The sequence below is a fragment of the Pseudophryne corroboree genome, chromosome 6, assembly GCF_028390025.1.
Source record: "Pseudophryne corroboree isolate aPseCor3 chromosome 6, aPseCor3.hap2, whole genome shotgun sequence".
Taxonomy (NCBI): domain Eukaryota; kingdom Metazoa; phylum Chordata; class Amphibia; order Anura; family Myobatrachidae; genus Pseudophryne; species Pseudophryne corroboree.
Genome location: NC_086449.1, coordinates 754,572,574 through 754,583,926, shown reverse-complemented (window position 1 = coordinate 754,583,926; position 11,353 = coordinate 754,572,574). Strand labels below are relative to the sequence as shown.

General features: G+C 42.5%; 1 long non-coding RNA gene across 1 annotated transcript in view; it reads right to left on the bottom strand.

Annotated features, from left to right (window-relative positions):
• Positions 1 to 1,299: 1,299 nt before the first annotated feature.
• LOC134935670 (uncharacterized) overlaps positions 1,300 to 11,353 on the bottom strand; it is a 73,094-nt gene continuing 63,040 nt past the window's right edge. Inside the window, exons 2-3 of the long non-coding RNA XR_010180329.1 lie at positions 1,858 to 2,056; positions 1,300 to 1,564 (exon numbers count right to left, since the gene is read on the bottom strand). This is a non-coding gene — a long non-coding RNA (uncharacterized LOC134935670). The remainder of the gene's footprint in view (positions 1,565 to 1,857; positions 2,057 to 11,353) is intronic.

Here is an 11,353-nt window from a genome sequence, read left to right as displayed (position 1 = left end):
CTTCTCCGTAGTGGTAATGGCTCAGAACATGGGCACTTACTACAGTACTGATTCGTAGTGGTAATGGCTCAGAACATGGGCACTTACTACTGTACTGCTCCGTAGTGATAATGGCTCAGAAAATGGGCACTTACTACTGTACTGCTCCGTAGTGGTAATGGCTCAGAACATCGGCACTTACTGCAGTACTGCTCCGTAGTGGTAATGGCTCAGAACATGGGCACTTACTGCAGTACTGTTCCGTAGTGGTAATGGCTCTGAACATGGGCACTTACTGCAGTACTGTTCCCTAGTGGTAATGGCTCAGAACATGGGCACTTACTGTAGTACTGCTACGTAATGGTAATGGCTCAGAACATGGGCATTTACTACTGTACTGTTCCGTGGTGGTAATGGCTCTGAACATGGGCACTTACTACTGCACTACTCCGTAGTGGTAGTGGCTCAGAACATGGGCACTTACTACTGTACTTCTCCATAGTGGTAATGGCTCAGAACATGGGCACTTACTACAGTACTGCTCCGTAGTGGTAATGGCTCAGAACATGGGCACTTACTACTGTACTGCTCCGTAGTGATAATGGCTCAGAACATGGGCACTTACTACTGTACTGCTCCGTAGTGGTAATGGCTCAGAACATGGGCACTTACTGCAGTACTGCTCCGTAGTGGTAATGGCTCAGAACATGGGCACTTACTGCAGTACTGCTCCCTAGTGGTAATGGCTCAGAACATGGGCACTTACTACTGTACTGCTCCGTAGTGGTAGTGGCTCAGAACATGGGCACTTACTACTGTACTGCTCCGTGGTGGTAATGGCTCAGAACATAGGCACTTACTACTGTACTTCTCCATAGTGGTAATGGCTCAGAACATGGGCACTTACTACTGTACTGCTCCGTAGTGGTAATCGCTCAGAACATGGGCACTTACTACTGTACTGCTCCGTGGTTGTAATGGCTCAGAACATGAGCACTTACTACTGTACTGCTCCGTATTGGTAATGGCTCAGAACATGGGCACTTACTACTGTACTGCTCCATAGTAGTAATGGCTCGGAACATGGGCACTTACTACTGTACTGCTCCATAGTGGTAATGGCTCAGAACATGGGCACTTACTACAGTACCGCTCCTGATTCTACTTGAGTTAGCATGTCCAGTACAAAAGCATGTGTCCACCAAGGTCATGAAACTTCTGTAACTTTGTCTGCTTCTCCTTCTAGCTCTAATATATTTATCTCACCTCCAAATCATTAATCAGAAGAGCAAAATTAAGTTTAAAAAAGAACCAGTTGGGCTTTTATATAACGTTGAAGACAGCCTTAGGGTGTCAGCTGAAATTTTAGACAATGTACAGCCTTTTGCATCCACATACCCTCAATTATTTGGAAATGGGAGGATGACTAGTAATTATGAAGGAGGATCACTAGTTATGATGATGATGATGATGATGATGATGATGATGATGACGATGATCAAGAAATAGAAGTTACTTGTTTTTTAAGTTCCTATGCTAAAGCATGGACTTGAGTGCTATGACTGGTATTGCTGAAGCTGGACACCTGTCAACCATAAAGAAAAAGCATGTTACATATTCTAAACAACAATTGAGAATCTATAATGATTGATTCCAATGGGGATGAATTTATGTGGGATGATGACCTTGTCATCAGTGCTGACACAGATGAGGATGAGGATGATGAGAAAATGCAGTACACTTTTAGGGGTCTAGTTACTTTTTTAAATAGAAATTATCCCTGTGACTGTAATTTCTTATCACCATATTTTGCGACATTCTTAAAATATTTTTTTCCTTATAAACATTTTATCGCAGTGGATCTGGTAAGAGTCTAACCTGTAATAAGTACTTGGCTATCAGGCCAAGTGTAGGCTGCCAGGTTGAGACCCAATGACCCATCTCCACCAAAACATGGTCAAATCGTAGCATAAAGACTTTAATGTCTCATTATTGGAGACAAGCCCCTCATCATTGTCTCCATAACGAATATGAAGTCGGTGTTTGTCAGTGAAAGTTTAGTAAACACAGGAGATATCTGTGGAAACAAATAGGAGTGATCAGTATTTTATATTACCGTATAAAACAATTATTTCAAGGTTCTCCAATCTTTATAAATGCGGAGTATATGGGGATTTTAACTATTATAAACCCTCTACAAACTCGGCACCACTGCATTTGCAACTTTTTGTAGTATCACAAAACTGTGTTCTATGTACAGTGCATCCGTAAAGTATTCACTGCGTTTCACTTTTTCCACATTTTGTTATGTTACAGCCTTATTCAAAAATGGAATAAATACATGTTTCCTCTCAAAATTCTACATACAATACTAATGACATATAATGACAATAATAATGACAATGTGAAAAGTTTTTTTTAGATTTTTGCAGATTTATTAAAAATAGAAAACTAAGAAATCACAAGTACATAAGTATTCACAGCCTTTGCTCAATACTTTGTTGATGCACCTTTGGCAGCAATTACAGCCTCAAGTCTTTTTGAAGATGATGCCACAGGCTTGGCACACCTATTTGTTGGGCAGTTTTACCCATTCCTCTTTGCAGCACCTCCCAAGCTCCATCAGGTTGGATGGGAAGCGTCAATGCACAGCCATTTTCAGATCTCTCCAGAGATGTTCAATTGGATTCAAGTCTGGGCTCTGGCTGGGCCACTCAAGGACATTCACAGAGTTGTCCTGAAGCCACTCCTTTGATATCTTGGCTGTGTGCTTAGGTTTGTTGTCCTGCTAAAAGATGAATCGTCGCCCCAGTCTGAGGTCAAGAGCGCTCTGGAGCAGGTTTTCATCCAGTATATCTCTGTACATTGCTGCATTCATCTTTCCCTCTATCCTGACTATTCTCCCAGTTGCTGCCACTGTAAAACATCCCCACAGCATGATGCTGCCACCACCATGCTTCACTGTAGAGATGGTATTGGCCTAGTGATGAGCGGTGCCTGGTTTCCTCCAAACATGGCACCTGGCATTCATACCAAAGAGTTCAATCTTTGTCTCGTCAGACCAGAGAATTTTGTTTCTCATGGTCTGACAGTCCTTCAGGTGCATTTTGGCAAAATCCAGGTGGACTGCCATGTGCTTTTTACTAAGGAGTGGCTTCCGTCTGGCCACTCTACCATACAGGCCTGATTGGTGGATTGCTGCAGAGATGGTTGTCCTTCTGGAAGGTTCTCCTCTCTCCACGGTGGAATGCTGTTGCTCTGACATCGTGAACACCGGGTTCTTGGTCACCTCCCTGACTAGGGCCCTTCTCCCCCGATCACTCAGTTTAGACGGCCGGCCTGGTCTAGGAAGAGTCCTGGTGGCTCGAACTACTTCCATTTATGGATGATGAAGGCCACTGTGCTCATTGGGACCAGATATTTTTCTGTACCCTTCCCCAGATTTGTTCCTCGAGACATTCCTTTCTCGGAGGTCTACAGACAATTCCTTTGACATCATGCTTGGTTTGTGCTCAGACATGCACTGTTAAGTGTGGTACCTTATATAGACAGGTGTGTGCCTTTCCAAATCATGTCCAATCAACTGAATTTACCACAGGTGGACTCCAATTAAGCTGTAGGAACATCTCAAGGATGATCAGTGGAAACAGGATGCACCTGAGCTCAATTTTGAGCTTCATGGCAAAGGCTGTGAATACTTACTGTATGTACATGTGATTTCTTAGTTTTCCCGCTGTCATTATGGGGTATTGTGTGTAGAATTTTGAGAGGAAAAATGAATTTATCCCATTTTGGAATAAGGCTGTAACATAACAAAATGTGGAAAAAGTTAAGCACTGTGAATACTTTCCGGATGCACTGTACATACTAATCTACTCATCTGATTTTTACTATAGTTGACCCATGACAGTGTTCTCCTGACATCAGAATAGACTTTATGTAATGTTACCTTTTCCAATATAAGTACAGTATCTGTATGTCATGCTGAGTTCTACCTTCTACCTGCAGAATTTAACTATCTACCGCCGCTATGTCCTCTATCCTCAAGCTCATTACCAGGAGCATAAACACCAACGATGCCATAAGACTTAACTTCACTCACCTTGGTAGAGTAACCATCTAGTGTGACTTTTCACGTAACAAGCAGCAGTTCTGCCTGCCTGCTTTAGATAGGATCCATTAATACAACCTCAACAGTATCTTCATCAAAGACCTCGTTCTCCCTATTGACATGCATGTGACCTATTTTAACTTTAAGTGAGAAAACGAACATTCATAAGATGAGCAGACCTTAAATCTGAGAGTTTGCCATTTACAAGTAGACAGTGTATTTTTACTTTTTGAATATTGCATTTGTAGAGTCTTTGTTACATGGTTTTTCTCCCTGGAAAAGTAACAGATTAAGGAGTTCTTGCAGTCATTTAATCCGAGGTTCCTTCTTTGTGTTGCTTTTGTCTCCGCACAGCGAACATCTCTTGTTTAGACATCAAAAAGAGTTGAAGAATGTCTGGATCTTTGGTAGAGAAAAGTTATGCTGCCTCTTTTTGTCATTCATTACTCGGTGCTCTTGTTCGACTGAAGGAAAGTTTCTTGCCTCTGTAGCTGGATATCTGGATGTGCCTTTTAGCCAAAAATGAAACATTTTTTTTCCACCTTCTTCTTCTAGTCTTTAACAAGTTTGATATCTTATATACCTTGTTCCTTGAAAAATCCTGCTAAAGAATCTGACCTTACAGCTGCTTTCCTATTATCTTTTTTATTTTTGGGTGTCCCAGTCGCTAATGATCTCTTGTCTGGCTACGAGAGAAAAAAAGGAGTGCCATTTTTTTTATCCTGTTCTCAAAGAAAAGGTGACTGTCGCTTCTTGTCATTTTCTTTCTCACTCCCACTCTTCTCTTTCATTTTCCATCTTCTTGTTCTTCTTCAATATTTTGGACACAATCTAAGCTATTACTAAAATATTCTCCTTTATTCATAGCATCCACATTTTTAAAAACATGGTCAATAACTAGCTGGTCAACAAATATGATATTGTCTACTGTAGCTATTGCGGAAGTAAAAAATCTGCTGTACGTGTGTGCTTCCGCTTAAAAATTGCATGCTTCAAAAAAGTTACCTAGAGTTATCCAGGTTTCATTTAGAAGAAACATCTGGCTAGTGATGTAACACGGAGTAAGGCCCAGATTTAGGAAGCCTTGGACTGTGATAAATTGCATGGTGATAAAGTGGTCTATTCATGAAGCAGTGAAAAGTTTGGAGAAGTGAGCCTGTGGAAGTGAAGTGAGCCTATGGCAACCAATCAGCTGCTCCATACAATTGTATAGTATGCAAATGATAAATGTTACTTCAATGCTGATTGGTTGGCATGGGCAACTTCTCCACTAGCTCACTTCTCCACACTTTTCACTGCTTTATGAATAGACCCCAAAGTACCAACCAAACAGCCTAACTGTCCTTTTTCAAACACATGCTCTATCATGGCAGTCAGGAGCTGATTGGCTGGTGCTTTATCACCGTGCAATGTATCGCTCTCCAAAGCTTGAAAAATCTGGGCCTAAGTTCCACTATTTTGTCAAATAGCAGGTCATGTCAGAACGTAATGTCAGGCCTGTGTTATAATGCTGCTGCCTCTCTAAATTGCCCTAAGATTTGAGGCACAGGGGGAGATGTATAAAACCTTGGAGAGACATACAGTGTAGAGAGATAAAGTACCAACCAATCAGCTTCTAACTATCACTTTTGCAAACACCTCTAAAATGGCAATTAAAAGCTGATTGGTTGGTGCTTTATCTCTCTCCAAGGTTTGATACATCTCCCCCCAGTGCAATAGCTGTTGCAGTGTTGGCAAACAGAAGCAATGTAATAATAAGGTAACTAAGACTATGCTCTGCTAAGGCTTGCTCTGCACATCAGGTCCTGGTGGAGGCTTTTTTCCATTAGTGTTCTCTACTGAGTAAAGGAGTCGTTGGGTTACCCAAATATTTTTGAAATAGTGAAAGTACCTGTTAAGTGATAAATTTGGGATAAACACACAGAGTAACCATTGTACTCAGACTACCGGCCCTTCCTATTATGTAACTGACTGATCAGACAATGCAATTAAGGAAATCAGTACGATGCTAATGGATTGTGTGCATGCAATTCAGAGGAAGAGTAGGATAGACAAAAAATGTAAGTGATTTGATCAAAGCATTGTAAGGGGGGGGGGTGAAATGGGTATATATGAAAAATAACATTGCTGGGATTTGTACACACAATATTATTGTTGATGTATCAAGAACAGACCAAACAGCATTCAGTCAAAAGTGGTCCTTGAAAACATACAGTACTGTTGACAAAAGAGGGTGAGGCTTCTTCAACTACAATAAGTGTCTGTCCTGATAATGGGTTAGAGAACACGTTTTTGTGGCACATATTTGGACTCTCAAGATCCATAAACCAAGGTATACATGCCACATTGTTGTCTTCATAGTCACTGTCTCAATGGAATACTTATGACATCCCAGCGGTTGGGATGCCGGCGGTCATATGACCAACAGTGACAACCCGACACTGAAGACACTTCGGAGGGGGTATTTCTAGCCCCCCTCCACTGTCCACTATGCCTTGGGAGGTGGTGGTTATGACTAACCCTTCCAGGGGTGTCGGTTACGGCTAAACCTCGGCTAACCCTCGGGCTAACCACCCCCCTTGTACCTAACCCTAACCCCCCCACACACACACAATTGTGCCTAATCCTAACCCTCCCCCAGGCTCTAACCCTAACCGAAAATTCCAAGACTCGCCTTCGGGATGTTGGCTATCGGTGACCTGGTGCCAGTCTCCTGAGTGGTGTCGGGATTCTGCCGTCGGTCACATGAACGCCGACATCCCGTCAGCTAGGATGCTTAACGTATCCCGTTTCAATGTATGGTGAACAGTGTGATATGTAAGCTAGAAATGTCCTGCAATGGTTCCAGGAACATAAAAGTGGCATCCCAGACCCCAAAACTCAATCCTAATGAGCATCCATGACATCAGATGGATTTAATTATTTGGAGTTCACTAAAATAGAGGGTCTGACTTGCTCCAGAAAACTAGAAGTACAAAGAAAAAATTTTTTGCACACAGGAATGAAGCACTTATCAAGTATCACATAACAATGGGGGTCATTCCGAGTTGTTCGCTCTGTATTTTTTCTCGCAACGGAGCGAATAGTCGCTAATGCGCATGCGCAATGTCCGCAGTGCGACTGCGCCAAGTAAATTTGCTATGCAGTTAGGTTTTTTACTCACGGCATTACAAGGTTTTTTCTTCGTTCTGGTGATCGTAATGTGATTGACAGGAAGTGGGTGTTTCTGGGCGGAAACTGGCCGTTTTATGGGTTTGTGTGAAAAAACGCTACAGTTTCTGGGAAAAACGCGGGAGTGGCAGGAGAAACGGAGGAGTGTCTGGGCGAACGCTGGGTGTGTTTGTGACGTCAAACCAGGAACGACAAGCACTGAACTGATCGCAGATGCCGAGTAAGTCTGGAGCTACTCAGAAACTGCTAAGAAGTGTCTATTCGTAATTCTGCTAATCTTTCGTTCGCAACTTTGATAAGCTAAGATTCACTCCCAGTAGGCGGCGGCTTAGCGTGTGCAAAGCTGCTAAAAGCAGCTTGCGAGCGAACAACTCGGAATGACCCCCATTATGTACATATCAGTGTGCATATATAAATAAATGCAATCACCCTTAAATGGAGTGCAGTCCTCAATAGATAGAGTGAATGAATGAATGAACGAACGAACGAACGAACGAACGAACGAACGAACGAATGAATAGTCTTTCTGAGGGATCTCTCCTCAAGACGCAGAGCACAATCTGAACTTATATATCCTTGGATGGACCTGTAAAATAAGTGGCTCTTTTCCCTAATATGAATGAGGAAGGTGAGAGACACTATAAAACACAGCTCATAGTGTAGTAGTATTAAAAACCACACGAGTTTAATGCCACAGATTAAACTTACAAGACATAAGAATACAAAAACAGCAAATCACAAAAGTCTCCATAGGACAACACAGCATATATCACCAAAAGGGATTCCTGGAGCCACAGATGGTCCTTGAGTGGATGGTCACCAGGCTTTCCTTATGCCTAATTCCATGCAGGATAAATGCCCAGAGCGATAGGTTTGTCTGTGTGTCCCAGAGTCCAACAGCAAATAAAAATGGAAGCCACTCCAGTGAGGAAGTTTACCGAATACACGGTTAATGGTCACACATATCCAATAAAGGACTTTATAACCTGCCACACATAGAATATTATATGGACTCTGGGACACACGGACAAACCTATCGCTCTGGGCATTTATCCTGCATGGAATTAGGCATAAGGAAAGCCTGGTGACCATCCACTCAAGGACCATCTGTGGCTCCAGGAATCCCCTTTGGTGATATATGCTGTGTTGTCCTATGGAGACTTTTGTGATGTGCTGTTTTTATTCTTATGTCTTGTAAGTTTACTCTGTGGCATTAAACTCGTGTGGTTTTTAATACTACTACACTATGATCTGTGTTTTATAGTGTCTCTCACCTTCCTCATTCATATTAGGGAAAAGAGCCACTTATTTTACAGGTCCATCCAAGGATAATATAAGTTCAGATTGTGCTCTGCATCTGGAGGAGAGATCCCTCAGAAAGACTATTCATTCATTAAATTCCTCTATCTATTGAGGACTGCACTCCATTTAAAGGTGATTGTATTTATTTATATATGCACACTGATATGTACATATTGTTATGTGATACTTGATAAGAGCTTCATTCCTGTGTGCAAAAAATTTTTTCTTTGTGCTTCTAGTTTTGTTGATGTGTGGGGTACACATCAATTTGCGCATACTGTAGCTGCATATTAAGTTTTATTGCGCAAAGTATACTAAAAACATCTGTGATCGAGTTGCTCCAGAAAACGTTATGCATTTTTATTTAGATTTGTAGGTCCCACTATAATACATCTGCGAGTGGAGACCAGAATATATGATCAAAATGACTTTTGGTTCCACTTTTGGGACCGCTGGCCCCAGAATATCCTACATCATTAGACATACAATTTTGAAGCATTCTCATTTGTAACATTGCCTTTATTTACACCTCCGTGCTGAACCATAATTATCTCAAAAGTACCCAGTTCTGAACCAGTTACATATGCACCAGGGTTCGGTCAGGCATAGATACATCCAGATACACATACACCTAACCAGCTCCATGTATACAAAAAAAGTAATTTACCATTTGTTTTATTAGCAAATAATAATAAAAAAAAAAAAAAACACACTTGCTATAAGGCTTAATTAAAAAAATAAAATACAAATAAAACAGGTACACTATTGCATTTTGTGTATGAACGAAAGTAACAAAAAAAACAAGTATGTTGTAAAAAAAATCATATAATATAAATGTGATCAATAAAGAAAGCACTATTCAGCCAATCAGAAGTGGTTAGCTAGGGCTGCTGTCATCACCATCATCAGTAGCATAAATTTGTAGTATATATTTTGCCCCTTATCCATTATGATTGTACTTGATCTAATATTTGACCTATCTGTCTGTTTAGTTTATAAACAGCGTTAAGTGTATGGTGACTAACATAAAGTAAGTACAAATGATAAAATATATTTTAAAAATAAATGATATACAGTAGTCTCCCTAATCCTAATTGCTTAGGATATACCTTGGTATTTAAGAACTCTATGATTCACTAATTAATCAGCTTAGTAGTATAGTTGTAGTCAAACAGTCATTTATTTTGGTTACTGTATGTGGCCAGATGGCCAAGGCTCATCCTCTGTCTGGCGCTGCAGCATGGGGCAGGGGCTGTGACTGTGTGTTGGAGGGGAGGGCCATCACTGCTCCCCCCCATATCATCCCTGCCACTGGTGACTGCCTGCCCCACACCGTGTAGTTGGGGGGCCCATGGAAATTTTCCTATTGGGTAACCATAGGTCTAGTTACTTACTGTACACCTATGAGTATGCCTCTTGTTTTTTGAGCTTGTGCAGAACCAGTTTCTGGATTTTACGCTACGCAAACTGGGCATAAATCCCAGACCTGAGAGGGGCCCATCTTCCCTGTCAAAATTAAATGTGTTGTACAGTATACATTTTTCACCATTGGTAGATACATACTGCAGGGGCACTTACAAACTTTTACCTTGGGGGCTACAATATATCTATTTATATTGGTCCCCTGGACCTGCTCATTGTAATGTGATATAAAATGAACTGGAGGGCATTATACTGTTACATAATATAAACTAAAGCACTGTAATGTGGCACAATATAAAGTGGAGGCACTGTAGTGTGACATAATAGGAACTGTATCATAATGTGAATTGGGGATACTGTGTTCAGGGCCGGCTCTTCCACTAGGCAGCTTAGGCAGCTGCCTAGGGGCAACAGGACTTGAGGGGGCGGTCTGCTGAGGCTGCCTGGAAAAGGTGGCGTCAAACCGGTAACAGCCGCCGTAACCCTCCCAGGACCCTATCTTGCAATAACCATGGCCACTAAGTGATCCCATATTGCAGTCACCAGCTATGGCTCCACCAGGCACAGGCCGTAACTTTGACAGTTGCTGGAGTCCTGGCCAGGGGTGACGTGCGGCACTGCCCTTCATTCCAGACTCCTTCCCAGGCTACTCGGTCCCAACTCTGCATTGCGGCCCGCAGGTAAGGTGGCTGCAGAGTGCATGTCTGCATTTGATAAGGGAAGTAGAGGAGAGCAGCAACCTGGGTGGGGGAGGGGTGCAAATGAGCCACAGGCATGCACACAAATGGGGGGGGGGGGGTTAGCAGCAGCATGCACACAGACAGTGTGGGGGGGGGGGGGATAGAACCGCAGCCATTTAACAGAGTGTGTGTGGGGGGTGAAGGGAGCAGCAGGCACCCACACAGCCATGAAAGGTGGGGCGAAGAGAGCAGCCATGCAACAGATTGGGGGTGGGGAACAGCAGCAGCATGCACATTGGATTGGGGGGTGGGGAATAGAGCAGCTGCCATGCAACAGACTTGTGGGGTGGGTAGGGGGGAAGGGGCAGTAGGAAAAGTTTTGCCTAGGGTGCCGAGCAACCTTGCACTGGCCCTAACTGTGTTGCATAATGTGTAGAGCCAGGCAGCCCTTCAATGTGACATAATGTGAATTAGAGCACTACTGTAGTTCATAAAATATACTAGCACACTACTATGGGAAATAACATTCCCGAAGGCACTACTGTGGTTCAGAAAATGAGCTAAGGCACTATTATGGGGCATAAAATTAACAGGACAGGGGCCCTTCAAAATGTTGCTATGGGGACCATTAAGTTCTGGCTACGCCTCTGTATCTCAGCACTGAGTGACCCTGAGACATGCCCTACTT